The sequence below is a fragment of the Ornithorhynchus anatinus genome, chromosome 7, assembly GCF_004115215.2.
Source record: "Ornithorhynchus anatinus isolate Pmale09 chromosome 7, mOrnAna1.pri.v4, whole genome shotgun sequence".
In the NCBI taxonomy this organism is placed as follows: Eukaryota; Metazoa; Chordata; class Mammalia; order Monotremata; family Ornithorhynchidae; genus Ornithorhynchus; species Ornithorhynchus anatinus.
Genome location: NC_041734.1, coordinates 39,574,094 through 39,601,414, shown reverse-complemented (window position 1 = coordinate 39,601,414; position 27,321 = coordinate 39,574,094). Strand labels below are relative to the sequence as shown.

The 27,321-nt window shown below is 42.0% G+C and overlaps 1 protein-coding gene across 18 annotated transcripts in view; it reads left to right on the top strand.

Annotated features, from left to right (window-relative positions):
* PCBP3 (poly(rC) binding protein 3) overlaps positions 1–27,321 on the top strand; it is a 342,071-nt gene that overhangs the window by 194,706 nt on the left and 120,044 nt on the right. For all 18 annotated transcript variants that reach the window (XM_029068512.2, XM_029068513.2, XM_029068533.2 and 15 more), the window contains one exon: positions 356–452. The gene's annotated coding sequence lies outside the window, so the exon portion shown is untranslated. The remainder of the gene's footprint in view (positions 1–355; positions 453–27,321) is intronic.

The window sequence follows — 27,321 nt, the reverse complement described above, 5'->3', positions numbered from 1 at the left end:
GGACCTTGTTCAGTAATGGAACAGAGCTCTCATTACCCAAATATAATCTCGTCTTGAAAAAAAGCCTTATTCGATTCCTTGTAGAGTGTGTGTTCTCCCTTCACATGAAAAAGCTCGGCTGCTGCAGCTTCATGGCCTAGAGGCAACCTGATTAGTTCAGTGGCCCCTTTTCTTTTTAACCCATTGACATGCCATCAACATCAGTATTGGGTGCATCTCATTTCAGGGGATTTGGGAGAAAATGGGTCACATGCACTTTTTCGCTCATCACGTGGTCTTCGTCCTGTGGCCAATGAGGCTTTTTAGTTATCTCTGCTTTAGAACACAACATCACTGTAATTTTTTTCCCCCTTAGCATTTTTCATCTTTTCCAAACGGGGAAAGAGTGACCATCTGTCAAAAACCCGCATCAAACCAAATCATTTCTACCCTGCAAAGCTGCTTTTTTTGAGGTAAGGAGATTTAAAAGACTTTATTGGTGAGACCCCAAGCCTGTAATTAAAAATGTGGTCTGAGATAACTTTTCCTGTGAATAGGGGAGGAATACATGAGTTATCATGGAAATATAATATGTTCGGAATCAGAGAAAAATATGCTAAGATCTTAAATTGGGCACAAAAGTCATTGGTTTTTAGATGCAGTGAAGAATACTGTGAAGTTGGAGATTGTAGCGATAAAGGACTGTTTTTGTTTCTTGAAGGGAAAATAAAATTGAAACCAAAATCAAGCTGGTAATTCCATCTGTATTTTAGAGGTTCAAACTTACTATTCCTTTCAATTAAACGTACAAGAAAAGTTTGTCAATTTTTGCCCTTTAATGTACTTCGATAAAATTAAATTGATGTGTTTTGAAGCCTTGGTTCCAACCGCTAGTATTATGGATATTGGTTTTAATTGGCACTTTGTTTTGGAAATGTTCATTGGGAATGCTGGATGCACATACCACCTGGAAATGGAATTAGTGATGGGAAATTTTCATAGCCAAGACTGGGGTCAAACGTGTTCACAATGCTATAAAAGTATTGTAAAATTCAAGCCAAAAAACCCCACTGCTCTTATTAATTGATTAATTAATTGATTAATTGATTATTTTAAAATAAAGTCCTAATGTTCGGAGGTACAATCTGACTACTATTCAAACCAAAATTATATAATGAATATAATAAAAATTTCAATCTGTTGAATATCCAGTTCCTGTTAAACCAGAGTGTTTTGGGTACAAACCTAACTCCAGTTCAGCTTTTTGAGGCAATGAAATAAGTCAGGCTGAAATTTCAATGGCTCAAAATGCACTTCAGCCCAAAATATCTTCTAATATTAGGATGAACTAAATTTTGGCTTAGTAATATATGCCAAATGTAACAGAAATATTTTTCACAATTGAAGAAAATATGTTATGTTTTGGGTTGTACACTGGTACACTCATTTACTGATTTCTGAAGAGGAGTCATTTTGCATTAGTATTTTCACCTGACTTTTAGGAATATATCATCCCAGAATGGTAGCCAAATAAGGTGAGTGAAGGCTAATAATTTAAGAAATACAAATAAATTTACAATGCATATTAGTTCTTATCTGAGTTTAAGGGAAACTATGCTGAATTTCTCAAATGAAAATTGCTAGAATAAAAAAGGGTGCAATTTTAATGCAACTGTGATGTAGTGATATTAAGCATTCTCTTTGATTTTAATCTCCCTTTGACATTTTTTCATTCCTCTGAATAGCTCTGAATTGGTTTGCTATAACATTTTGACTTCTGTTTTCTAGTAAACAACCCTTAGGGAAGGAAATGCTTTACCAGTTTTTTGGACTAAATACCAAAGTATTAGCTCTCATACAGTAATGCGGTTAAATCAATCTATTGTATGTATTGAGCGCTTACTGTGTGTGCGGAGCACTGTATTACGCACTGTTTAATTCAAATAGGGAAAAAGTGATCAAAGACACCGACTCCCTTTTTGCAATTTGCATATGTATCTCTTTACAGTATGTCTGAGAAAAACTCAATCAGATGTGAATTAATGCTTTTGTTTTCATCATTATTCCAAGTATATATTGGAATCCATGAAAAACTGGTAGCAAAGTACGTCATCCAGAGGCAACCAAAAAGAGTAGCAATGTTTCTGTAAAGTAAATATATTTCAATGTGGATTAAGAAAGGGCAACACTTTTCCTGATGGCTCTTGTTCAGAGACCACAAGACTGTCCCCTTGTCTAGAATGAAAACTGACCTCTGACTAGGGCAAATTTAATTTTCTTTTCACGTCTTGAGAGAATGTGGCATCCAAATTTCTTAGGAGTAAAGAAGACAAAGGCAGTGCAGTTATAAACTATGTGAATTTTTCTAGGGTTGTCGCACACTCCAGCACATTAAAATAAAGCATAATATTAGTATGACTAGTCATACCTAGCATTACAGCACCCTTTAAGTCAGAAGCTTTTTTTAAGATTTCGATTATAAACTCAAGAGGATTTTTGAAAAATATATTGAATATGGAGAGCTGACCATTAATATATTCTTCCAGTCACTTTTCAGTGACCTAGGGTTTTCTGAAATGTATTTTTCTCAAGGTCTTGCAGGCAACAGTTTGTATATTTATTCTATTTGGAAATGTTTGGTCAACAAAAAGAGCTCAAGTTCAGGAACGCTTTTGTGCTTATATAAGGCATGTTCCAACTTGTTACTGTTTTCTAAACTGTATATATTCATTTCTCATATTGCCTCATGAACCATTGAGATGCAAAGGGAGAGAATTACTAAGAGTGGAATGCAATTTTTTAATCTCTCCCTCTGATCGGATCAGATTTCTGTACTGTGGCTTGTTCAGTGAAATTTAGGGACTATTTATGGTCATTTAAAAGTGCACTGGGGGGAAAAAGCCTTCTGCGTATTTAGTATTTTGGGATGCTAGCGGGGCAATTTGAAGTGTGGTTAGCTCTAGCTCAAAATATCACTATTGAATTGTCTTTATTTTGTCTTTCTTGGTCCATCTTTGCTAGAAAAACGTGGTATTAAAATACTATTAATGCTCAACCAGTGGGTTTTAAATTTAAGTTGTACTCCATGATCATTTTTGGTACTTGGTATACACACTGATACAAAATGGAGGCCTCAGCTTTGAATATAGATATTTGACTCCTGGACCAAGGGTTCAGTAGCAGGCACAACAATGTTAATTTCATTCATTTTCAGCCGGTTTAAGTATGTGTGGAAAGACAGGCTAGTAAGAAAAACATGCTTGAACTAGGAAATTGCAAACATTTGCAAGGATATTTTATATGCCTGTTATTCTTCACTAACTGTATTCAGAGGTTTGAAGTGATAAAAAGGAGTGGTGTGATTTGTATTGTGACAGAGCTGTATTAGGTGAAATTTTATTATAGGATATAGCCAAGATAAACTATTCCATAGCAATTATTATTACTAATGCTAATAATAAGATTTACTAACATTCAAATGAATAGTTCCACCATCCAACGGATGATCCACCGTGAACATAAAGAAATGGTAAATTTTGCTCATTTTGTGCAAAATATTTCAGTAGAAAACATTAGGAAATTCACTGTTGATTTGCGGTTTCTGTTGGTTCCACTAGTTTGATGGAGGTGGGAAGGAAAGAAAAGGAAAAATACGTGGGTTGATCATAATTAAGGGTGATACTCAGGTGAAGTGAAAACAAATCTGGAGTGACAGTTTTAGAGCTCACTGTCAAGGTCTGAACTGAGTGTGCTCGGCATATACACCCTCAGCCACTGAAGGGGGCATGATGACTTCTGAGGTGGTGCCCTCGCCAGCCAAAGAGAAATAATGTATTAACGACTGGGAAGACTGGTTCTGAAAAGTAGGACCTGTACTGCCTCACAATTGGCCTTGAAGTTCACGGTATGACATGTCAGTGTTACTACTGCAGTATTCTGTGGTCTATGTAGTGGTCAACAACACCTTAGAACTAAATTGCTTGTCCATCTGAGGTAACTGACTAGAAAGTTGACTGGAATTTGGAATCTGGAATCCATTTGGAATGTCGAAAAAAGAGAAGGATGGGGTAAGCTGACTGTGGTCAGTGAACGTGTCAGTCAACTCTATTATAGTGTTATATTGAACTCTCCCAAGCGCTTCATTCATTCATTCATTCATTCAATAGTATTTATTGAGCGCTTACTATGTGCAGAGCACTGTACTAAGCGCTTGGAATGTACAAATCGGTACGAGATAGAGACAGTCCCTACCCTTTGATGGGCTTACAGTCTAACTGGGGGAGACGGACAGACAAGAACAATAGCAATAAATAAATGCTCTGCACTCAGTAAGGGCTCAATACATATCATTGATTGATTGTTCTGTGCATAGTAAGTGCCCAGTAAGTACTATTGATGATGGATGAGATATGTCTTAAAGTGATCCTTGCCATTAATTTTGTTTGATTGTGAGTTTACTAAAGTAAGATGACCATGACTAGTATCTGGAGTGGGTGGTAGGCACAGATGATATGGGCTTCAGAGGAAGGGAAAGAGAGGGATTGGGGCGGAGGGGATGGAATGGTATGAAAGTGGGATCGGGGAGCAAGAAGGAACCCGACTCCTCCTTTCCCAGGGAGTCTTGGGGAGTGGGTGAAGATGAGGCCCCTCTCGAGAGAGCATCAGGGGAGACCATGTCATCTGGGAAGAGCCCAGTGATGGAGAGGAGCAGTGTCTGTTATATACATGTATTGTACTCTCCGAAGGACTTAGTACAGTGCTCTGCACATAATAAACACTCAATAAATACCTATCGATTGATAAGCCCTCAGACGATCTGTGAAACAGTAAAACTATCATAGCAAATGACATTTACTTAATCACTTTAATCTTGCTTTAGTCTTGGAAGGAAGTCATTAGGTGAATCAACAAATGGAAAGCAAAGTTGTGGAACTTTGAAGTTAATTTGTCTATAATCAACTTTTTTAAAGCAATTTCAGAACTTCATATTCCAGATGTTAGTAAGGTCGGCAAACACACGATTTAATAGAAAAATTATGACAGAATTTTTCTTTATACTGTAGTTGGGTTCATTTTGATTGTCGGTAAAAATCATGAAATGAAAGTAACTGGTTCCTTGAATTCTCATAACTTATCTTTAGTATAGGATAGCAGGACACATAGATTTTAATGTGTGGAAGTGTAAAGGTCATGTGAATAAGAAATGAGTTTTCTTGTTTCTGCTGTACTTCAGAGGTTCTTAGTTCAATACATTCCATTGAGTAGGAGCTCGTAATGACCATTACAACTAATACCAAAATGATGAAATGCTCATACATAATATTTCATAATCTTTACAACCATTTCATGAATACATTCAATTGATTTATTAAATAAATTTCAGTTTTAATAATAACAATGAGTATGGCTTTTGTTAAGCGCTTACCATGTGCCAGGCACTGTACTAAGTACTGAGAAGTGTCAGAAGTGGGATTTGAACCCACACCTCCATTTGGAGACCAGAAGCCCCAACTAGGGGAAGTGAAAACTTTAATCTAGCGCTTTAGACCACTCGTCCATCTTGAAATGATATCAAATAGCAGGTGAAGTTATGAGGTTACCCGTTTTACTGAATTATATATACACAAACGTTTAGCATTCTTAAATAGACATACGGACTGTTGGTACCATAAAGCATTGACATACTGATCTATTCAAATTCCCAGATTAGGTAAAAAGTCATTAGAAGCTCAAATTTTTAAAGCCAGATTTCCTCTTTTCCAAGGAATATGGATGACATTCAAGGTATTTCTGATTTTCTCTGCCTTTGTAGCCAGTGATTCTTACATGGGTTTTTTTTTTATCTTTGAACATTTAAAAATTCAGAAAAGCTGTTATTGGTCTAGAAGTTTCTGAATGCAAGTAATTAATAAAAATTTAAAATTATTAAAAGGGCCTCACAGTACCTTCAGGAACCCGGTTACGTGTCCTGAATTCCATGGTGGTTTGTGGTCATTCACAGAAATATAACGGTTCGATCGAACCTATAATTGTGGCATGAAAAATAGGCAGAGATCGTGTTTACCACCTCTATTGGATTTTACTCTCCCCACACTTAATACAGTTCTCTGAACACAGTAAGTGTTCAATAAATGTATTGATTGGGTGGTGGGTGGGATAAACCACAGAAAAATAAGAGCAATCCTTCCATATCCTCAATGCACATACTGTAGATAATAATGTTGTAATATTAATAAATAGCAATATAATATAATAATAATAATGTTACTAATTAAGAGCTGACCGTGTGCCCAGCACTCTTCTAAACACTGGGGTAGATACAAGTTAATCAGTTTGGACACAGTCCCTCTCCCACATGGGGCTCACACTTTGAATCCCTATTTTACAGATGAGGGAACTGAGGCCCAGAGAAGTGAAGTGATTTGCCCAAGGTCACACAGCAGACAACCCCCTCATACTTATAGACTGTAAGCTCCATATGGGACAGGGACAAGGTCGGAGCTCATTCTCTTGTATCTACTTCAGTGCTTAGTTCAGTGCTTTTCACACAGTAAGTGCTTAATAAATCTCACTTTTATCATCATCACTATTATTGTTACTGCTGTTATTATTATTATTATTATTATCTTGCTCATGACCTACAGACTGAGCCTGTGAGAATAGACAAAACTAAGGAAATGAAAACAGTCACGGTCAGATGTTGGGTCTGCCTAGTTAGATTGGCAGGCCTGTATGATTCCTGGAACCCTAAAGCATAAGTCAATAATGGGAGTTGCTTAGCAGTGATTAGACCTCTCAGAGCCAAAGGAGAGCAGATGCCATAGCTTCTAGCCTCATCTCTCCTAGACATGTTGTTTAATAACAATAATAATAATAATAATAATGTTGGTATTTATTAAGTGCTTACTATGTGCAGAGCACTGTTCTAAGCGCTGGGAAAGATGCAGGGTAATCAGGTTGTCCCACATGAGGCTCACAGTCTGAACCCCCATTTTACAGAGACGGGAACTGAGGCACAGAAAAGTTAAGTGACTTGCCCACAGTCACACAGCTGACAAATGACTGAGCCGGGATTTGAACCCATGACCTATGACTCCCACCGGGCTCTTTCCACTGAGCCACGCTGCTTCTCAGCGTGTTTAGCCCATGGACCTCCACTTCTTCCACATCACCACTGATGCCACAGAAAACCATAAGCCCTGCCATTAGTAAATCATTCATTCATTCATTCATTCAGTCGTATTTATTGAATCCTTAACTGTGTGCAGAGCACTGTACTAAGCGCTTGGAAAGTACAATTCGGCAACAGATAGAGACAATCCCTACCCGACAACGAGCTCACAGTCTAGAAGGGGGAGACAGACCACAACAGAAGTAGGCATTAATAACATCAAAAGGGATATATAGAATTATAGATATATATCATTAATAAAGTGAATAGAATAATAATTATGTACAAATATACACAAGTGCTGAGGGGCGGGGAAGGAGGGGTAGAGCAGAGGGAGGGAATAGGGGCAATGGGGAGGGGAGGAGGAGCAGAGGAAAACAAAATATATTTAGAAGTCCTGGGTTCTAATACTGGCTCTGCCACTTTGCCGGTGTGTGACCTTGGGCAAGTCAGTTTACTTCTTTGTGCCTCAGTTTCCTCAAACCTAAAATGAGGATTCAGTTCCTGTTCTCCCTCCCTCTTAAACTGTGAACTCCATGTGGAATAAGGGCTGTGTCCGATCCGATTATCAACCCCAGTGCTTAGTACAGCATGGCTCAGTGGAAAGAGCATGGGATTTGGAGTCAGGGCTCATGAGTTCGAATCCCAGCTCTGCCACTTGTCGGCTGTGTGACTGTGGGCAAGTCACTTAACTTCTCGGTGCCTCAGTTACCTCATCTGTAAAATGGGGATTGAGACTGTGAGCCCCACGTGGGACAACCTGATTCCCCTGTGTCAACCCCAGCGCTCAGAACAGTGCTCGGCACATAGTAAGCGCTTAACAAATACCAACATTATTATTATTATTAACTTCTCTGGGCCTCAGTTCCCTCATCTGTAAAATGGGGATTAAGACTGTGAGCCCCACGTGGGACAACCTGATTCCCCTATGTCTACCCCAGCGCTTAGAACAGTGCTCGGCACATAGTAAGCGCTTAACAAATACCAACATTATTATTATTATTATTATATAGTGCTTTGCAAACAGTAAGCACTCAGTAAATATGATCGAATGAATAGTCATTATTCCATCCAATCTAACATTCTATCTCCAGAAGGGACAACAGGTTCTCCTAAACATTATGGACCCTGTTCAACCTTTCTGGTGGCTCAGACATTTTTTATGGACATACGGAGTTTGTCGAATGCACCTGAAGAAGCAGTTTGCTAAGTAATCATTTTCTATGTCATCAGAATGTCAAGTTTCTTTTGTGGAATCACCTCATTTCCAGGGAATCTGGAGGGAGGGTTTTATGTGTTAAGGCAAGTGGTGGATCAACAACCCAAGCACTTAGTAGAGTGCTGTACACACACTGAGTGCTCAGTAAATTCCGATGATTGATGTCTTCCTTGAAAAGACCCTATCTCCTCTTATCCATCTCTATGCAGATGATTCCCACATCTCCAACTCCAGTCCTCCTCCTCCTCGTTTTCTGCAGTCTAGTATTTCCTCCTGTCCTCAGGACCTCTCTACTTGGAAGTCCCTCAAACCTCGAACTTACCACTTTTACCACAGAACTCCTTATCTTCCCACCCAAACCCTGTCCTCCCCCTGATTGTCCTGTCACAGTAATAAATAACAGTAAATAATGTTGGTATTTGTTAAGCGCTTACTGTGTGCCAAGCACTGTTCTAAGCACTGGGGAAGATACAAGGTAATCAGGTTGTCCCAAGTAGGGCTCACAGTCTTCATCCCCATTTTCAGATGAGGTAACTGAGGCCTAGAGAAGTGAAGTGACTTGCCCATGGTCACCCAGCTGACAAGCGGCAGAGCCGGGATGAGAACCTATGACCTCTGACTCCCAAACCCGGGCTCTTTCTGCTAAGCCACGCTGCTCCAGTAGACAGTAGACCGTACCACCACCCTCCTTTGTCTCATAAGCCCAAAACCACGGCATTTTTCCTCGACTCATCTCTCTCATTCAACCCACGTATCCGGTCCGTCCCCAAATCCTGCAGGTTTTGCCTTCACGACGTTGCTAAAATGCACCCTTTCCTCTCCATCCGAACTGCTACCATGTTGATCCAAGGACCTTTCCCACCTTGATTACCGTATCAACCTCTTTGCCTCCTGTCTCTTCCCGCTCCAGTCCATACTTCACTCTGTTGCCCGGATTGTTTTTCTATGAAAATGTTCAGGCCACGTTTGCCCATTCCTCAAGAAATTCCAGTGGTTACCCATCCACCTCCGCGTCAAGCAGAAACTCCTCACCACTGACTTTAAAAGACCCAATCACCTTGTCCCCTCCCACCACACCTTGCTACGCTCCTAGTACAACCCAGCCCGTACGCTTGACTCTGCTAATGCTAACCTTCTCCCGGTACCGTGATCTCATCTATCTCGCTGCTTACCTCTCGCCTACAGAGAAGCAGCGTGGCTCAGAGGAAAGAGCCCGGGCTTGGGAGTCGAAGGTCATGGGTTTGAATCCCGGCTTTGCCACTTGTCAGCTGCGTGACCGTGGGCAAGTCACTTAACTTCTCTATGCCTCAGTTCCCTCATCTGGAAAATGGGGATTAAGACGTGTCCCACGTGGGACAACCTGATTACCCTGTATCTACCCCAGCGCTTAGAACAGTGCTCTGCACATAGTAAGCGCTTAATAAATACCAACATTATTATTATTATTATTACATCCTGCCTTTGGTCTGGAACGCCTTCCCTCATATCCAACAGACAGTGATTCTCCCCAACTTTCAAAGCCTTATGGAAGGCACTTCCCTGCCTAAGCCCCCCTTTGAACTTCCCCCCATTCCCTTCTGTGTCACTCTAATTTGCTCCCTTTAGGCATCCCCCCTACCAGACCCACAGGACTTATGTACATATCTGTAATTTATTTATATTAATGTCTGCCTTGAAAGCCTTACTAAAATCACATCTCCTCAAAGAGGCCTTCTCTGAATAAGTCCTCATTTCCTCTAATGCCTCTCCCTTCTGCATCGTCCTTTCACTTTGAGTTGTACCCTTTATTCATCCCACAGTCAACATTTATGTACAGATCTGTAATTTACTGTAATGTCTGTCTCCCCCTCTAGACTGTGAGCTCCTTGTGGGCAGGGAATATAGCTCTGTTATTACTGTAGTCCATTGGACTCCCATGCATAGGCCTGGGAGTCATAGGATCTGGTTTCTAACCTTGTCTCTGGCAGTTGCCTGTTGTGTGACCTTGGGCAAGTCACTCAACTTCTCTGTGCCTCAGTTTCCTCAACTGTAAAATAGGGGTGAAATGGGTGAAATACGTGTCTCCCTCCTATTTAGAATTATTAGTCCTATGTGGGACAGGCAGGGACTGTGTCCAACCTGACCAACTTACATCTACCCCAGCACTTAGAACAGTGCTTGACACATAGTAAGCGCTTAAGAAATACCATAATGATAGTAACTATAATAATACTCTCCCAAGTACTTAGTACAGTGCTCTGCATACAATAAGCACTCAATAAATGCAACTGATCGATTGATTAATAGATTTTTTTTTGGTTGATCCCTATCCAAAAGCCAATTATTCATTCATTTAATAGTATTTATTGAGCGCCTACCATGTGCAGAGCACTGTACTAAGCACTTGGAATTATTTCCCTGCCTACCTGTAATAGAGGAGATCATAGTATGGTATAGCATTATGCTATGTTAGATTATAGTATAGTTGAGGAGATTGAATCACTTGAACGGAGCAGGAGCCCCAAGCTAATGTTGAGGTTCACTAGCCACGTCCCACAACATGAATAACAACATAGTGGCCGGTAACTGCCTTCGGAAGTGGATATGGGCAAGTTTAGTCTAAAGATCCGAATCCTGACCCTTAGCCCTACTGTCTCTTCCGGGTCTCCTCGTGGCCCTCAGAGCTTCCAAAGCGACATGGAGGAACTGGCTGTTTTAAGTGAGAATGGAAAGCTCCAGACCTCGGTGGCCTCTCCCCTCTTCCCATAGAGTCGAAGCTTCAGGAGCTACAAGGAGGAATTCATTCATTCATTCAATAGTATTTACTGAGCGCTTACTATGTGCAGAGCACTGTACTAAGCGCTTGGAATGGACAAATTGGTAACAGATAGACAGTCCCTGCCCTTTGATGGGCTTACGGTCTAATCGGGAGACGGACAGACAAGAACAATAACAATGAAGTAGCTCAAGGCAGCAGGGAAAGCTACTGAGTATGTACCTCCTTCTACCATTACTCAGCTGCTGGCAAGAATACTTGTGAGGGAAGAACCACCTCCCGCCCCCGGCTCCTTCCCTCCCTCTCTGTTTCTCCCTCGGTCCCTCCCTCTCTCCCTCCCCAAATTTCTCCCTACAGGAATAGCTATCGGCATCTCGTTAATGCATGTGCCTTGCCAAGACTCATTCCCACCCAGAATCCCACCAGAAGTGGCAACCCCTTCGAAGCGTTATGCTCTCAAGAGGCTTGACCGACTAACGTCTGAAAGCCCTCGGCTGTTCTTGAGAAAGATAAAGGAATATAGGCAGAGCTGTTTTATTATTAGACTCGTATTCTTCCTTGTCCCTTTCATAGTTTTTGCTTTCCTCTCCCACTTGCCAGTCCCTCCACAGAATATTTATCCTTTCCTCTAGCATATTTTGAAAAATCAAAACCCCCAAACTGTTACAGAAATCCACGGAACAGCATGTGGTTTTTCCCAGGAGCTATTCCGGGATTTTTCTGAAGCAGTCAGTCAGTCGTATTTATTGAGTGCTTACTGCGTGCAGATCACTATACTAAGTGCTTGGGAGAGTACAGTGTAACAGAGTTGATAGACAGGTTCCCTGCCCATAATGAGCTTACAGCCTAGAGGGTGAGGAGGGATATTACTATAAATAAATAAGAACTTGATGTAACCCCTTAACCACTTCCCTCAGTCCCACAGGACTATACTCTCCCATTTCCCCTATTTGTAATTTATTTTCATGTGTCTGCCTCCCTCTCTCGCCTGGAAGCTCCTTATGGTCGGGGAATGTGGCTACCCAGTCTACTGTATTGTATTCACCCAGCAGCTTAGTACAGTGCTTGGCAACCGTTGGTTGATTAATTCTTTATGATGTCCCAGAAGGTGCTATTGACACCAGAGTGCTTTAAAGGTCGCCTCATTTCTGGGTTGTACAAGGTCAAAAAGAGGGGGCTAGAAGAATACCTGTTCCTCTCCCTTAGGCTTTCTGCTGCAGCCAACACCGAATGAATGAAGAGAAATACAATTATTTCTTGGTTTCCCCTGGGATCATGCTCGTCATCGTCCTTCCTTGGATGGAACTCAACCGAGTCAGTGACCGTGAGGCATTCCTGCCCACAGTCAATTGGGTAAGGGGACCCTGAGTTAGGCTTATAATAATTATGGTATTTGTTAAGTGCTTACTATGTGCTAAACACTGCGGTGGATACAAGGAAAGCAGGGTGGATACGGTCCCACGTGGGGCTCACAGTCTCAGTCCCCATTTTACAGATGAGGTACCTGAGGCACAGAGAAGTAAAATGACTTGCCCGAGGTCATCCAACAGATATGTGGCAGAGCCGGGATTACAGCCCATGACCTTCTGACTCCCAGGCCCGGGCTCTAGCCACTGTGCCATGCCTTGATGCTCGTGCTGTAGCAAAACTGATGTGTGTGGCTGCGAGCCCTATGTGGTGGTGTGTAAGCATTTACTATGCACAAAAACACTTTACTAAGCGCTAGGCTAGATGAAAGATAATCGGGTTGGACACACTCTCTGTCCCACATGGGACTCACAGCCTAAGTAGAAGGGAAAACAGGGTGTGTCAGGTAAAGAAGATAAGGCTTGTTTTTCCCTAATCTCCTATATTGGCCTTCTTTCCTAAGCACACATCTTTTGCCCCTCTCTGCGAGCTTTCATCTTTAGTTCTTGCCTTTCCTCCTCTGTCCTCACCTTTGCCCACTTCTTGGCTCCTTGCAATTACTCTCCCATCTGCTTGTGCTTATTCCGAGACCCTCTTTCCATATTCTGCATGTTTCACTCGGGACTCCTTATGAGTGCACAATTCACAGTGAGCCTTCTTTCTTAGTTCCCCCTCCCCTTCTTTTAACTCACACTCTCCCCTCCCTCCCTCCAGTACTCCCACCCCAGTTGCTAAAGTAGCCACCTTGAGAACATATAATGGAGAGACAAATATCACTTTTACTTTTAGAGAGAGTTTAAATCCTGTGTGTGCGATTCTACCATCACAGCATAATTAATCTAACTTTTTTTAGTTGAGAGAGAGAAATTCAGAATGATTAATTTGGAACTGAAGAGTTGCAGTTGAGATTTCTCCATAGCTAATATACCTCTTTGCGAATGCTCGCACCTTTCTTTTACGGTGGTTGGCACAATATGGCTCTTTTTTTAAAGGGTAATTGTTAAGTGTTTACTATGTGCCAGGCATGAAGCCAAGTGCTGGGATAGATACAAGATAATCAAGTTGGTCACAATCCCTGTCCCACATGGAGCTTAGAGTTTAAGGAGGGAGAACAGAGGAGCACTGGGCACGGTGGAAAGAGCATGGACCTGGGTTCTAATTACAGCCTTGCCACTTACCTGCTGTGGGACTTGGGCAAGCCACTTCGCTTCTTTCTGCCTCCATTTCCTCTTCTATAAATAGGGATTCAATACCTGTTCTCTCTCCTACTCAGACTGTGTCCGATCTGATTTATATCCACCCCAGTGCTTAAAATAGTGTGTGACACCTAGTAAGTGCTTAACAAATAATGATGATAATAACCGCAGGTACTGTGTCCCCATTTTACAGATGAGGATACTGAGGCATGGCAAAATTAAGTGACTTGCCCAAGGTCACAGAGCAAGCAAGCGGCAGCACCAGGATTAGAGCCTAGGTCCTCTGATTCCCAGACCCCTACTCCTTCCGCTAGGGCAGGATGCTCCCAGGTGCCTTGCTGCAGGATAACCTATGAATCTGTCATTCTCTTTGCTCCCAGGGATTTAGTGAAGAACAAACGTCCCTAAAAGAAAATCAAGTGAGGCCGCATGATTGCTTTAGGGGCCGGATGAGCGGATTGGAGAGACAGCCGAGATCAGTAGATTGAGAGAAGCGGAAGGAGATTATGCGGATGACATTGCCTTTGGGATTAAAGCAAGAGTAGGGGAATGGGCTCCAGATGGGTGAAAGAGCGGGGAAATTCCAGATGGAGCGGTAGCCCTCGCCCACATTATACAGAATTAATAGCCGAGCGGAGGAATCGGGGGCAACCTGCCTCCAGACTGCTCAGCCTGGTTTTTTATCCCCCGCTTGCAGCTGACAGAGAGTTACTGGTGAGGGCTGTTGTGCAGTGAGTGTGGTGAATTTTACCACATTCTAGTTTAAAATCGAGTCGCCGAGACAGCCTCCGCTCAGCACGGTTATACCATCGTGTTGATGAAGTGGGTCTCATGCGGCCTCCTGAGATATCCTTTTTATTAACACGGTGTCTGCCAGTTGCCTAGCAGTCCCCACCCCCATCACATCACGGACATAGCCATCCGCCCACTTAACAAGGGCTGACTCCGGCTTACATCACCCTTGGTGTGCATGTTCCTTGTATGTGTGTGGGGGATCTTTTTATTTATGTGGATGTTTTTTGTGGAGCAGGATGGGATATGATTTTGCAGAGTAGTGTGCAAAGGGAGGCCCTCTTTAGGTGGGTGTGCCTGTGTGTGAATGGGCATATAAGGTCAGGGGTATGCTAGGAAGCAAGGGACACCCCCTCTCCCCCAGCCCCATCCCAACAACTCCAGCCATTCCCCTGCTTCCGGTGGGAAACGTAAGCAGCAAGGCTAAAACCTCTGCCTGTCAGGACAGGGAACCCTCCCTTCATAGCCACTTCCCAACACATCCCGGTCTCCCCTCATCTATTCCTGTTTGCCTTTGCTTCCAGGAGGTGTGCAGCATGTAGTGAGAAGTCATCGGGGCCAGGCCATGGGGAAATGCAGAGGTAAAGGGAAGCAGCAGGTCTGAGCTCTGACTCCTGGGCAGCATCAGAGAGCAGGACTTGTGGGGAGGGAGGATTCCCGGTCAACCGGGAATCGGGGGCCAGGCCAAAGAGGCTGAGGCGGGAGCTTGGATCAGGGACAGAGGAGGCTAAGACAGAGAAGCCGCATGGCCGAATGAAAATACAACTAACCTGGGAGTCAGAGGACTTGGGTTCTAACCCCGGCTCTGCCAGCTTTTGTTTTTTTATGGTATTTAGTACGTACTTACACTATGCCAGGCACTGGGCTAAGCATTGTGGTAGATACAAACTTAACAGTTTGGACATAGTCCCTCTCCCACATGGGGCTCACTGTCTTAATCCCTATTTTGGATTCACTCATTATCGCTCTTTTTTCCCCCAGAGACTGCTGCTGCTGCTGCTGCTGCTGTCAATTTTTGGAAAGACTGTGTTTTATAGTTTGTAAAAGGCTCTTGAAGTTTGACTTTAAAGGCATTTTGATTCGTCATTGAATCAATGGCATTTATAGAGCGCTTACTCTGTGTAAAGGATGGTACTAAGCACCTGGGAGAGTAAAATGCAATAGAGTTGGTACATACATTACCTGCTTATAAGGAGCTTACCATCTAGATGGGGAGACAGTAATTAAAATACATTATGGTTGTGTACATAAATGCTGTGGGGCTGAGGAGGGGCTGAATATCAAGTGCTTGAAGGGTACAGATTCAAGGGCATAGGAAACTCTTCTTTCCTCCTGCTTCACCTTCTCTGTGATTGCTCAGCTTTATCTACGGTCCTTTATTCTTTTGCCAAAGCGGTTTACATCTATTTTTGTAAATCATTCTGGCAGTCTGTGAGATACGTACAGCCCCTTATCTCCAGCTTCCAACTGAGCTTTGGGCCCCTTTCATAAAAGGAACCTGCTAGGGGGTGTCTCGATATATGTCACGTCAGTGGGAGAGAACTTTCTGTCTCTCTCTCTCTAGCGAGGGACCGGGAAAGGGAAAGAGGTAGGGTTAGGGAGAAAGAGAGAGCAAGTGTCACAGATGACACCCAGGGAGCAAAATTCATCTGGAACAAGAGTTCTTCAGAGAGTTTTTGAAGTGTCATTCCCCCCCCCTCCCGACACCCCAACAACTCTTCATTTATGTCATATTAACGTGTTCTCTTTTTTTCATAGATAAGGTCGAATGAAATTAGGGACAGGCCCATCTCTGTTTCTTGTGAATGTGTACGTTGGTACCCAGTACTTCACTTGAATAATGTTTAATTAAAGCTGAACTTATCTGCAGTACTCAGTGCATAAATAATATCAGTACAGTGTCCTGTGCGGAGTGAGTGCCTGCATCTGTGTCTGAGTGGTGTGAGGGGGCTGCCTTTTTTGACGGCGGCAGGTGGGAGTGTCTGAGGAAGTGTGTGTGTCAGAGGGTATGAGAGTGTCACTCTGGGGAATGAGGAATGCATGTGACTGAGTGAGGGGCAGAGGGCGTATGGCTACGGCTGCTTCAAGGTGAGCAGAAGGAACTGTGAAGGCCAGTAAACCAGCTCCCCCTGTTTGTTTGAACAGTCTTTCCACTGGTGCTGTGAAGAAGCGAAGGTCCCAAGCCTATGTACGGCCAGTTGGACTACCACATTTCACAGTGTTTGTTGGAATGGGTGAGCACGTAATATTGGTCAGCCATCCAGGAAGGTTGTTCAGAGGTCACACTGCATTCACCACCCCCTCTCCAGCAAGGACAAAGAAGCTGAGAGCTTATGTGCAGGGCTGCACATCCCTAAGGAGAACAAAAAAGGGGCACAGCTATTTCTGCCAAGCCATTGGGCCTCCCAACTAAGTATTTTGTTTCTGACAATGACACCAGGATTCTTGGAGGAACTGTCATGATGGCCATCCATCTTAAGATCAATCAATCGTATTTATTGAGCTCTGTCTGGGTGCGAAGGCCTGCACTGAGCACTTGGGAGAGTACAGTGTAACAAATGGTAGACAAATTCCGTCTGACAAGAATCATGTCTCCCAAGTTCTTAGTTCAGTGCTTTGCACACAATAAGCACTCAGTAAATACCACTGATTGATTAGGCATGTGCCATCTTACATCCTTAACGTCTCTCTTCTACTTTGTAAAAGTTGAGGTTTTTGTGGATGACCTACCCAAAGCACAGGTTGGGTTTTACACAAGGTATGTGCTTTGTAACAGTACTGTTTAAATTTTGTTAAATGAGCAGTGGCTGAATCAAATAGAGGATTTATGGATTTATGTTTGGGCTTTTTCATTTGTTTCGGTGTGAAAATTTCTTCTATAGTGCAACAAATTTATTGAAGAAAATGTGATATTTTGGGGTATCCTTCATTCCTGGAATATCATGATATTGCAGCTCTCATAATATTAAATTCCTAAAAAGAAGAGAACTCACTTTGCATGGAACAGAGCCATGCAGAAAAGAGCATATTCCCAACACTATTTGAGGATAATATTAATACGACAGATGATACGTTGAGGTTGAAGTAATGAACAGATGTTTATGTTTCCACTTGCATTACATTTTGCAGATTATCCATCGTGAGATTTTTCTAAAAGTATTTTAGTTAAGCCAGTCCCAAAAGCAAAGGAGGAAAAAGTCCCACTCTGTGGAGGAAAATAAAGAAATGAATTGAGAAATCACGAGGTGGACACAGCTGTAGGAAGGCTCTCTCCCAAACAGTGCTCTACGCACAGGACGTGCTCAGTAAATACTGTGGATTGAATGGAAGACAAAACAAGTGAGCGAGCTAGGGAGAGAGTTGTAGACAAAAACAAACAGATGATTTTTGGCTGGTTTGAATGAATGGAGGAAGAATATCTTTAAAATAGCAGTTGAGGTTTATGGTTGTACATACATTGAACCTATCTCCATGGGGAAGCATAACTTGAACTCTGCATTAAGCTGTAAGACTTTCCTTACCCTTTCCCTCTCCTTTCACTGGCCCCAAGGATATAATTTATTGTGAGCTTCCCACAGAGAATAAAATCTCTAATAAACTCTGTCAGTTTCTGCTCTCCTCGGCCTCATGCTGGCTAATATGGGGACTGAGCTGTTAAACACAATAAATCATGTTCTTTCCTCAGTGCCATTCAGTGAAACAGCTGAGGTCTTAGGTTTGGCGCAGTGCTGGTCTGATTTTCAGCGGAGTCTACCGGCAGGTCAGTCCAAAAGGCTATTTTTTGATTGACTGATTACCCCGGATTCTACTGTAACATGGTTTCGCCCGTAAAGTGCTCTCAGGTTGGGTCATTAATTGACATTAAGGCCCCACTGCTCCCTCACTAATGAGTGAGCATGTATGTGAAACACTCAGCCTCTCCTGGAGACTTGTCATTTGAAACAAAGAACGTGATTTCTGATCATGCAAAATATCAATCTGAAGCAAAGCGTTTTGCCCCTTTTAGGCCTGGCTCTGATTGCTTGGAGTTTCATTTTGGAAGCTTTGTGGGATCATCCAGAGAAGACGAATGTAATTCCTCATCCCATCTATTTCTGGCTCCCCTGTTGACTTTAACCCCCAGGCCAAGCAGCAGGAAAGCCTGCTTTCCGATCATGGAATGGGAGAAATCAGACAGCACGGGTTAGGGGATTGATAGAGAATAGTTCATGTTCCTTAGTTTTCAGGGTATGTATGTCCAGATTCCAGTCGCGTGTGTAGGGTTCTAGAATAAATCATGGGTTAAGAAACATACTGTGTCATGGACCGCAGAAAAAAAACAAGTCTATTCTACTTCCTTGCTTCCCTGTAGGAGGGAAGAGAACGGGAGAGTCGTAGCAGCCGTTGCCATCTTTGTTTTTGATCAGAAGAAAATGGCCGTTTTCTTCCTTCCTGATCGCTCCTTGCTGCCCCTCTCAGCAGCTGTGCATCAGCTACAAAGATGTAGGATGGAAAGCCTTCCCCGACCCTCTTGCTTACCTAACCAATTTCTACTCGTGATCCATTTGATTTAAACTGTATTTATAAGACAGGGAAAACCCGATAGTGTTGGAAACATCAGAAAGTCATGCTGAGCTCACATAACCCAACGTGAGATTATATTCCATACTTATGTTCCTTTAGCCCAAAGAAATAATAAAAGAATAAGAATGAAAATGTAATAAATAGATATTTCATTGTACAGTACTGTCACTTTTATCTAGGTTTCTGGCTGGTCTGGGTGACTTTCATGCTCTAAATCATGTCCCTCTGCTAGACCTCCATCCTTGTTTTTCTGCTGTTCCTATGTTATCCCTATGCTATCCCTATCCCTATCCTATGTTCCTATGTTATCCCTATGCTGCCACTTAGCTGTGTGACTGTGGGCAAGTCACTTAACTTCTCTGTGCCTCAGTTACCTCATCTGTAAAATGGGGATTAAGACTGTGAGCCCCACGTGGGACATCCTGATTCCCCTGTGTCTACCCCAGCGCTTAGAACAGTGCTCGGCACATAGTAAGCGCTTAACAAATACCAACATTATTATCCCAGTACCATTTCAGTGTTCCCTAATCTTGCCTCCATTTGTGAGGTTTTTAAGGCACTAAGGCAAAGTCTGTGATTGAGACTAGCTTTCATAGAATCAGGTGTTTACACAAAGAAAATACATTTATCTGGGTAATGTGATCCACCTATCAAACTTATGTATTCCTTTTTCCATCCTTTCGGCCCCAAGACGTCACACAGAATCACTTGTTTTCGAAGCAGAGAGCCATGCCAGCTGCAGTAGGAGCAAAAGGGAAGAGTCCGTCTTTGGAAACAAATAATCCCATTTGAAATAGGAAAAAAATAATGTTTCTCATTAGATTCACAAACTTCCTTCAGGCTGCTGTTAAGTATGAAATTCAAAGGCCAGAGTGGTGTACAACACAGTATTAGGGCAGCTGCAGTCTCTTTTAGAACATGTTTTCTAATAATCACTGGGAGATGTTTTTTCCTCTAAAAATTAATTTACAAATAACTGTGATAATATTTCAAATCATCTCATGAGATGAAAGTCTTTTTCACAAAGCTTCATTCCTGAATGACTCTTTTACAGAAAAAATGATCTTGGTAAATAAAGAGTAATATCAAATTTCCAGTGGGTTAGAAAGTCAAATGCAAAATAACTCATTTTCAAACATACATTTTATCTTAATTGTTCCTGGGGTTACTCAGGAAAAAGAATTTAATCATAGAGGTATGTTACAGACTCAATGCTTGTCTTCTCTTGATGATGTCTAAACTTTCTTTTACCCCTTCAGTCTTCCCGAAAGAGGAATGTCATGGCCTGTAAATCGATACCATCTTTTGAGATATATATCATCAAGATGGCATATATTTGAGAGGGTCTTGTTAAAATGCGTAATTTGGTGGGTCTTATTATTTTTAAAAACTTGGCTAAAGTATGATTTAAATTTCAAAATGTTCAGGTTTAATTTTGATCAGATCTTCATGGCAGGTGTTACTTCAGTAATGTTATGTAATTATGGCATATGCTAATGACTCATGGTTTAACACATTTTCAACATCACAGCTACCTTTTGGCAGATATGTATGTGTGTGTATGTGCGTGTATTTGTGTGTGTGTGTGTCTGACCTACATTTTGCAAGGAGGGAGCTGTGAATTTGAAATGCTACGCATGCAACACCCCCTTATGCTTATGATTTCTTTCTGGGTGCCTGTTTTTTGCCTTATACTGAGCCTGTCTCTGTTTCAAGACTACCTCTTTGAGGTGCCTCCACTTGAGGAAAGCCATCCGGCTTCTGATTGTTGGTCACCAGACTTGTCTCTCTGTTGTCGCTGTGTGCGGCCATCCCCACATTTATTCTACACTCTGCTGCCCTTTGTCTTGCAGGAGTTTAGTCTGTCCTCCCGACGTGCAGGTATTCCTTTCAGTTCACCACACAGCAGTTGCTTGAGTATCCTCCCGTTCGCCTCATGTGTTCCTCCCACTGATACGTTCCTGTGAGCATTTCTTCAGTGCTGGTGAACAGGCTTTATTCCAGGACCTCAATATTAGTAGTCTTATCTAGCCATTTGATGTTAAATATGGTTAGACTGTAAGCCCGTCATACGGCAGGGACTGTCTCTATCTGTTGCCGACTTGTGCATTCCAAGCGCTTAGTACAGTGCTCTGCACATAGTAAGCGCTCATTAAATACTATTGAATTGAGTTGAATGATCACAGGTGGCACTGGTGAAATTCTCAAGGAGCAGAATGTATATTCTGTAATAAACAGCCAGAAAAAGAGCTGGACAAGCTATAGCTCTTTGGACTTTCAGCATGAAACGAGATCTAATGCGCTACTGATAATATACTGTCAATATGCCAAAAGCCATGCTGTCTCTTGAAGTTCTGTTCTCTACTTTGAACGTCATTGGATAGTGTACATAGCAGAATTTAGTGGTATTAGTAAATCTTAGGGAGTTGATGAAACCACTCTTTTTTAGACTACTCTGTTGAGGAATGTACCTCATACTCTAGGGAAGGACTATTTTAGGTTCCCTCTTGTTATACAGAACAGTATCAAGGCAAGAATGTTTAATTTGGGTTGTTGGACTCCAGTATCAATCCAAATCATAACAAAACGATGAACTTGGTTTTTGAAATTGTCTGTAAACTGGATTGAGAAGAATGACAGTACCTACACAGGAGGAAAGCAAATTCTGGCCATGGTTGCCGGACTCTTTACAGAAAAAAAACAGTGAAAGAGATGCAAAATTGCTCAATCTTCTGGGTATCATATTTCTTCCTTCCACAACAATGGAGAGTTTGAAAATGTATCACTCCAAAGTACTAAATTCCTTCTGACCTGGAACTTTAGAATGGATATGAAAGTTGACTTAAATTGTTCTTAATTAACCAAAATTAACCAAAATATTAAATTATATTTTGAGGAGTGTTTCCAGCTTAATTTTATTATAAATAAAGGACTCAGGTGCAAGAAATAGGGTTAAGAATGGTAAAACCCTAAACATCTATACCCAGTTTCACCCCTTAATTCCCTAAAACTTTGTGGAGACAAAACTTTCGAAATTGGCTATTCGTTATAGCTGCTTTTAAAGCTCAATCAATCAATGGTATTTATTGAGCGCTTAAATGATTGATCATTTAAATACATGAATTAAAATATGCAATTAATTAAAAGTCTCAAATTCATGCATTAGCGTTTCTTAAATTGATTTTTCAGCAACTTTTAAAAATTGCTCATGTTTTCATTGTATCAACCTCACCAGTAGGAAAAGGGCAAAGAAAGAGGAACTGATAATCATGAGACATTTTGTTATTTGTAAAGCTCTCTGACTTCTGTTTTAAATTTACTCCGTGGGACGGGTTGGGGGAGAGAAGGAGAGAAAGAGAGAGAGAACGAAGCTACTTCTGAGTTACAGTGTTTGTTTTGGAATCGATTTTATCATTAGATTCGAAAGTTTTTATTTATTGAAGAGTTAGTAAGGCTTAATATTTTATTAATTGAGCACATGGTACAGAACCTTGAATGTTGTTATACTGTGGATTATAATTTTCTGGTTTCACCAGTCAGAATATGAAACACAAACACAGACAAAACATCCGAAGATTGGGCACCCTATTTATTAGGGTTTCTTTTTTGGTGGTGGAAAGGGAGCTGTTTGAGGCTCTATTTTTGCTCAAGCTTTACTTCAAAAGCCCCAAGATGTGCAGATGCAGAATTGTGTCCTTCAGAGGATCCTCAAGGACCCCAACTGTCGCATACTCCAAAGAGAAGTAGTTTGAACCCAAGTTTCATATTCCATTAGTTTGAACCCAAGTTTCATATTCCTGCTTAATTTTGTAAGCTTGTACCTAATTTACTTGACTGTGATAATCCATGGTTTCTACATTCTGCCACCCAGCTATTAATCTCATCCCTGTGAAATATGGACTGTTCTTTGTGAAGGAAATGAAAGTGGTGTCTGAAAGGGATCCCATTTTTTGAAGTCTTGAACTCATTATTGTCATTTGGCATAATCTTTTCCTGATCTTTTCCTGCAGACAGCATTCTCTATCATTAATAATAATAATAATGTTGGTGTTTGTTAAGCACTTACTATGTGCAGAGCACTGTTCTAAGCGCTGGGGTAAATACAGGGTAATCAGGTTGTCCCACATGAGGCTCACAGTTAATCCCCATTTTCCAGATGAGGTAACTGAGGCCCAGAGAAGTGAAGTGACTCACCCACAGTCACACAGCTGACAAGTGGCAGAGACGGGAGTCGAACCCATGACCTCTGATTCCCGAGCCCGGGCTCTTTCCACTGAGCCACACTGCTTCTCTATCATTCTCTTGTAGAATGATTTTCTGTTGCAAGTCAAGCAGGTAGCACAGAGAAAGCCAGAATCTTCCACCGTTCCTTCCCTCTGGGTGTCAGCTGAGTCAAGCCTCTTTGGTGGATCTCTCTCTTCAGGATGCCAACCAGCTCCCACTTTAATTTATTGAACTTCTCAGGCGAGGTCTTGTAGAGACAAGTGTTATCAGACTTTAACTGTGGCAGAACGCTGCATATTTTTAGTTCATGCCTTCCCCTTTAACTCTTAGCTGGATGCTTTGCTCAGGTGCTGTTCCCAGTTTACAGTTTAACAGATGAACTGAATCCTACACAAAAAAATGTGTTGTATACTTCAGAATCATCTGCTTTTATGTTAAATGTATTGGAGACGTTTCTGCCATCCTTGTCTCTTCCAAACTCCTTTTCCCTGTGAGATGTATGGCTCAGTGGAAAGAGCCCTGGCTTGGGAGTCAGAGGTCATGGGTTCGAATCCCAGCTCTGCCACTTGACAGCTGTGTGACTGTGGGCAAGTCACTTCACTTCTCTGTGCCTGTTACCTCATCTGTAAAATGGGGATTAACTGCGAGCCTCACGTGGGACAACCTGATTACCCTGTATCTCCCCCAGCGCTTAGAACAGTGCTCTGCACATAGTAAGCACTTAAATACCAACATTATTATTATTATTATGTGACGTAGGGATTTGGGGGCCATGGGAGAGTAGAGGGCCTGGGAAGACTGTAAGGTGAGGTTTGGATTTAGACCACGGTCCAGATGGATACAGGCCTGTAAACAGTGTTTGCCGCTAGTAACGCCAACAGGCAATCAGATGATTATGTTTAGCTATGGCTTCAGCTATTGCTTATTCTCAGGCTGAAGCACAGATGACCGAGAACATTCTCTGCTGAACATTCTTGCCTTCTCTTTTTTCTACACCGAATAGATCACAAAGGGCTTGGAGTGTTGCTTTAACATCTTCATTTCTGGGCACGGTATAAAACCTGATTTCAGCTTGTCAGTGGAATCAGTGGTGCCGAGGTTCATTCAAGCAAAGGGAACTCTCCAGGGTTAAAGATCCTAAAGGGACCAACCACTCATTAAGGGATGCTTGAGCGGCAGCGTGGAAACCCTCCGAATAGTACATCGGCATACTAGAGCCTCAGCTGTATAGAGAGAGCTCTGAGAAATTTTCCATGAGATATCAGTGACTGTCCATGAATATTGTAAAGAAGAGAAAGGAGGGTAGATGTCCTAACACACTGCATTTTCGCTATTGTTTCGTCTCAGTTCCAGGGTTTCTTTTTCCCTTCTATACTTTTATGTGTATTTGTTCACCGATCACAGAAGTTGGAATGCATATGTGTGGCTTGGATCCAGTGACTAAATTGGTCCTTAAGGTTATTTTTATAACTTTAGCAACGTTTAAGATTCTATGTTACACTGGGAGGAGCTACATGATACTCTATCTCTCATTTATTCTCTTCCTGTTTGCCCTAGATCACAAGTCTTCCATGTCAAACTGCCATTACTTAGCGACATTATTGAACACTCACAAGTGCCGACTGCCCTGCTAAGCATGGAGTAACTACAAAATTAATAAATCACAAGGTCCCTGTTCTCCAAGGGATGCACAGTCAAATCAGGAGAGGACATAGACACTGAAAAGAGAAGTAGATTATAGACCACACATTACAGACAGTGAGAGCACTGACAAAATACAAATATCACAAAAGTATTGCTAATGAACCATACTTGGAAGGAAGAGTTATGATGTTTCTCCCCACTCCAAGCCCCCATTTTTGTTTCCAAACAGCCAAATCTCCCTAGCCTTGTAACAGTCAGGCTTTTGCTGCCCTCTGGACTGTAAGTTGATAATTATGGCATTTGTTAAGCATTTACTATATGTCAGGCACTGTGGGTGGGGAATGTATATGTTCTATTGCTATATTGTACTCTCCCAAGCGCTTAGTACAGTGCTCTGCACTCAGTAACTGCTCGGTAAATAAGATTGACTGACTGACTCACTCCAAGTCCAGTCAGGGGCAAGGTCTGCAGTCCTGCAGAGGGAGACTTCTCTGGGTAAAGGTGGTCCCCAGCAGACCCCCGAGCTTATGTTGGCTTGACAGTTCTGTTCTCATGGAAGTGGGAGAATAAATGTAAAAACTGAATTGAAAGCGAAAATTCTTGCAGGCTAAGGGATTGTTGGAAAGTAATATATCCAGATGATCTCAAAGTCAAGAACTTTTATCTTTTACTTGTTTGCTTTTAGAGGCACCGTCCAGTGCTTTGCATACAGTAGATGTTCAATAAGTACTGATGAATTAATGAAGGAAAGATGAAGCCTGGAAGGGATCATTTTGAAGCTAACATATTCCTGAAGAGTGGGGAGAAAGAAAATGTGGAAGAAAAATATAAGCAACACCGTTCTTGGATCAGTCCAATGGTCCGTTCTTACTAATATTCTGTCTGGCAGTGGCAACAGGTTGTTGGAAGAAACAATGTTACAGATGCCCTTCTTAACATTCAGTTGCTCGGTTAGGGGACGTACCATCTGGTATCCCTAATATATTTTTCTTTGACTCCAACTTAGGCTCAATCTTTACATTCCCTTGTTTCTCAAAGGTCGTGACCGAAGGGACATTGGAATAGTGCAGGAATTGACATCTTGCTGTAGGGGAAGAATGTGGAAAAGTTTCAGCAAGAGAGATTCAATTGCAGTAGTTTTTTCTTGCAAATACAATCTACTATTATAATCTTTGAAGAAAAGCTGTCAATACCATTTTCAACCTCACTACTGAGGAGAGGCAAGCTTGAGTCTAAGCCAGGCAAATAACTCCATTTTGGATTCTTTAAAAATCACCTGTTCGACTTTATTATCTGAGAACACTGAAAGTGGCACTGGCTATATACACTATGGTACTTAGGGATGAAATGTCCATTATAAACCGGATTGATTAAACCAGATAGTCGGAGGTTTAATACCCCTTGTCTTTAGTAAAAGAAGGCCAAGCTCATAGTCTAAGCAAAGACATTATTATAAATTTTTGCAGTTTGGACCAGTGTTCTGTAGGCAGCAGTTGAGATGATAACAATCTAGTTGTATGCTTCATTTGAAATCTTATTGCTGCATTCTTGCTCAAGGATGCAAAAGGAATTTGTGCACCAGATTTGGCTATTCATGAATCTTTGTGAGCAGGGGAGGTGTCACTTTCTTTTTAACTTCCCAAATGCTTAGTACAGTGCATTGCGCCAAGGTAACATTCAATAAATACAAATAAATACTACAAATACTATTACTACTATAGCTGTCCTGTGATTGGGATTGGGATTAGAGAAGCAGCGAGGCTCAGTGGAAAGAGCACGGGTTTTGGAGTTAGAGATGATGGGTTCGAATCCCGGCTCTGCCACTTGTCAGCTGTGTGACTGTGGGCAAGTCACTTAACTTCTCTGTACCTCAGTTACCTCATCTGTAAAATGGGGATTAAGACTGTGAGCCCCACGTGGGACAACCTGATTCCCTTGTGTCTACCCCAGCGCTTAGAACAGTGCTTAGCACATAGTAAGCGCTTAACAAATGCCAACATTATTATTGGGGAATGGAGTCGATCTGCTTGACTGTACTGGGGCCGGGGAAGGATATGGGGAAGATCTGGTCCCGCAGGGTAGGCCCTCTTTTGAGGGTTAACCCCCTCTCCCCTTCCAGCCTGTGACTGAAAGTCCAAAGAGATGGATCTGATTAAATTCCTCCCCCAGCCCATTCCGGCCTATTTTCTATATGACCAAGGACAGATCGACAGTAAGGTGATAATGAACCATCAAACGTGGAAATGTACCTCTTCGGGCTCTGCCTGGATGTGCCCATTCTGTTAGCCTTATTCAGTCGCATCAGGCAGACTTCGGTTATAGAACTTGCCAACAGCAGGCTGAGAAGCATCGTGGCCTAGTAGATAGAGCA